The sequence below is a fragment of the Colobus angolensis genome, unplaced genomic scaffold, assembly GCF_000951035.1.
Source record: "Colobus angolensis palliatus isolate OR3802 unplaced genomic scaffold, Cang.pa_1.0 Scaffold306, whole genome shotgun sequence".
NCBI lineage: Eukaryota > Metazoa > Chordata > Mammalia > Primates > Cercopithecidae > Colobus > Colobus angolensis.
The window spans coordinates 3,584,416-3,588,214 of record NW_012116333.1 but is presented as its reverse complement, the minus strand read 5'-3'; the positions used below and the strand labels follow the sequence as shown (position 1 = coordinate 3,588,214).

The 3,799-nt window shown below is 45.7% G+C and overlaps 1 pseudogene; it reads right to left on the bottom strand.

Annotated features, from left to right (window-relative positions):
- Positions 1-3,282, bottom strand: part of LOC105517740 — a 5,237-nt pseudogene extending 1,955 nt beyond the window's left edge.
- Between the last annotated feature and the right edge of the window lie 517 nt (positions 3,283-3,799).

The following is a 3,799-nucleotide window of genomic DNA, read 5'->3' as shown; positions in this document are numbered from 1 at the left end:
ACAGGTAACGTGATATGAAAATATTTAACATGTTCCACTCAAGAAAACAACAAACACACGCATGTCCCTCAGATGACAACAGCCACGCCAACTCTGTGTCTGCAGCGGCATCTCCTACCTGACACGACCATCACAGGGTCTGTGATCTCCGTCAACTTCTGCCGGGTGAAGTTCCGAATGAGGCATTGTATCAAAGTGCTTTTTCCAACTTCGGAGGCCCCGTCACCACTACCACCACTACCACTCCAGTGGAGTTCGATCAACCACTGGAATATGATGCTTTTTTGTCTTCAAATCCTGAGTCCTATTTATTTAAAAAAAAAAAAAAAAAGTAAACTCACTTTCAAAATAGAGTAAAGGTACCAACCTTACAAGTAAACTTTTTAAAGTATACTTACAGATATGAGTACTTTAGTATATTTTACAGAGAATACAACAGACAATATACAAATATAAGTAACTTGTCAATTATTAACTTCTGACCCCTATCCAAAACAATTGCTGTTCAATAAAGATGTAACAAGATGACTTCAATAGTATAGAGTTGAAAATTAAATACTCCTTAAATCTGACTATTTTATGAGTGATTTTAATAGCTTTTTAAAAACCAAAAGGTAAATACTGAGACAGTGCATCATAACAGGTAAGAGCAGAGGCTCTGGAGTTACATTTGGCTCTCCCACTTACTGGTTATATGATTGGAGGTAACTCGTTTTCTTGACCTCAGTTTTCTTGTCTATAAAATGAGGGCAGGAATGATCCTACTCTGGTGAGGCTGCTGGAAGGATTTAGTTGAATAACGTTTAAAGTACACTGCTAAGAATATCACAAGGACTCACTAAATAAAGCTATGTTAGTATTACATACTGTAATTTTTGTATTTTATATTGCAACTTTATAAAACATATCCGGAGGGAAAAAGCACACTTATCACCATAGAAACAGTTTAAAGTTTAGGAAGAAACTAATTCTCTAAATTCTTGTATCTTGGGCAAGAAACACCAACCAGTGTGCAGATGCTGGAGGCAAGGCAACTTCTATGGCAAAGTTTCTCACATTTTAGTGAAAGCCACACAACATGCATCTGCATGTCCTTTGGAGCGGGACTAAACTCGTGAATCCAAATGTCACCTGTGAGAGGCTCCTACTGTTTAAAAAGAATCAATGGAAGAACCATCAGACTGTAGCTAAACATACCTGTGAATAGATCGAGCCATCCGCACAGCAGACTGAACTGCAAAAGCTTTGGGACTTCTTTTCTCGGCATCTTTGTCTCCTAGCTGGAGATCCTGCAGATGCTGCTTCTTTTTCTTTGCAGCTTTGGTCCACTGTTTTTCTTTCTGTGTTTCTTCTGGTCCTTAGTCTCCATAGTGGCTACTTACCAATAACAAGTAACTGTAACCTACAAGGAAGAAGGTTGGGGTAAGGAGGTGGGAGAAGCATTTTACAATCCAGGCAATACCCAGGCAAAAACATTAAATTTCATTTATTTCTTTATGAAGAGATGATGTATTTGTTCACTGAACAAGGATACAAACTGCTTAACCATCCCCAATTTCATTTCTCTCTGTTAGATGAGTTACCTCTACTAAGGTTACATTTTATGGTTAAGTTACTTTTTATTCATCTTAAGTGTCAACATCAGCACTATCTATTTCTGCAAGGATGGAAATATTCTATATCTGTACTTTTCAGCCATTTAGCCACTAGCCACATGTGGTTACTTAAAATGTACTTAAAGAAACTGAAAAAAATGAATTTTTAATTAATTTCATTGTAACTCTAAATAGTCACATGTGGCTACTTACTTGAAAGCTCAGACCTAGATATCAACTGGACTAATGAAGTGGTTTCCTAACTTAAAGTGAAACTTAGATTTTAATAAAATATTTAAAACGTTTTTATGCACTTCCAATATGATCGTAGTATTACTTTTAGTACCTGTTGACTCTGTAAAACTCCTAAATTACAGCTCATCTACATACATTTGAAAAATAGCAATATCTGTATGTGCCAGATATGAATGGTTTGAGATGATGCCTGGAAACGCCATGGACTTACAGAGACCCAGTGATTTCTGAGGTACCTAGGAAGCTGTGGCCAATAAATTGGTAATCACTGAATTAGTGAGTTTTTTTAGGATATCGGGCTGCATAAAATCTGACAGTTTGATTGAAAAAAAGCGGGACAGGGTGCCATTTCATTCAATTAAGGTCTTATATTCATTCCGTTTAATAAATATTTGTGTCTGTCTACGATGCGCTAGCCACTGTGCCAGTAAATGGATATAGCTATGATCTGACTTGCAGAGGAAATCCAAACTAGTGTCTTCCGTGCCATGCAATAAGGGCTACATTGCAAGGCTGCACAGGGTGCTACTGGAGCACAGAGGTGAGTCAGAGGCTTCCCACAGACACACACACGAGCGGAAAGAGAAAGTCTTTATATATCACCATAATGTCAAGGAACACCGGCCGGGAGTTAGGAGAGCTGGGCACTAGGAACGCTTTGAAACTGAATAGCTGTGTGATTTCAGAGGTTATGTTGCCTCTCTACTATGTTTTAGTGACGAACTTGTACTGTTTCTCTCCCTTCTCTTCTTGGTGGGAAAAGCACAATTTGGGCTCAACAGATTCGGCTCAGGTCTAAGTCGCCTGCGGAGGCCAAGTCTCCAGGAAACGACGTCTCCCCGACACCTTCCCGCCCAGTCCGGGCTCTCTGCAGGGATTCATCCCGTCACTCTCCCAACGACCCCCGGGCACACCTCCGGCAGATGCTAAATATGCTGCTTCTCGGGAGCAAAGATGACCCGGAGGACCGGGGGAGGACCTTCTCACGCGCACGACTCGCGATCTTCCCAGTGCCCCAGAACCAGCGACCCCACCGCCGCCTCCCGGACACCTTCCCTCCCAGTCCGGGCTCTCTGCAGGGATTCATGCCGTCACTCTCCCAAACGACCCCCGGGCACACCTCCGGCAGATGCTAAATATGCTGCTCCTCGGGAGCAAAGATGACCCGGAGGACCGGGGGAGGACCTTCTCACGCGCACGACTCGCGATCTTCCCAGTGCCCCAGAGCCAGGGACCCCACCGCCGCCTACCCCAGCCCGCGGCACCGAACCTGCTCACAACTACGACTCCTTAGGTCAGCTTGGACACCGCCGGAAACGGAAATTCACCCTCGTGCCTACTCGCCGGAGGGAAACAAAAAGGCAGAGAAAAAGAGACCGCCGCCTGGACCACTTTCAGGGGAAAGCAGGAAGAAAGACTAGTCAACAGCCGAGTGCGGGCGCCAGCGCCGTCTGCGCAGTGCGTTCCACCGGCTCCCTCCCGATTCAGCCCCACCCCGCCCTCGGAATCCGCCGCCTCAAATCCCGCGGTGGGACTCCCTAGCAGCGTGCACCGCGCTCGCCCCAGTCCTCCCCGAAGGCCAGGGCAGCTGTGCGGACTGGCGCGGGTTACTTGATGCCGTGCAAAAGCCAGAAGGAGACACATTTGGTTCTGGCCGCCCCGGAGTCACCGTACCCGGGGCGAATGGACTATGGCTGATTGGGAGTCCACTTCCTCCTCTATAAAGATGACAGACGAGGGGGATCTCGCGTTCTGGGGGGTGCCCCGTAGCCCTCTTTTGACCGGAAACGGTGGCTCACACCTGTAATCCCAGCCCTTTGGGAGGCCGAGGCAGGAGGATTGCTTGAGCCCAGTTCAAGACCAACCTGAGCAACATAGGGAGGCTGCCTCTCAAAGAAAGGAAGGAAGGAAGGAAGGAGAAGGGAAGGGAAGGAGAAGGGAAGGGAAGG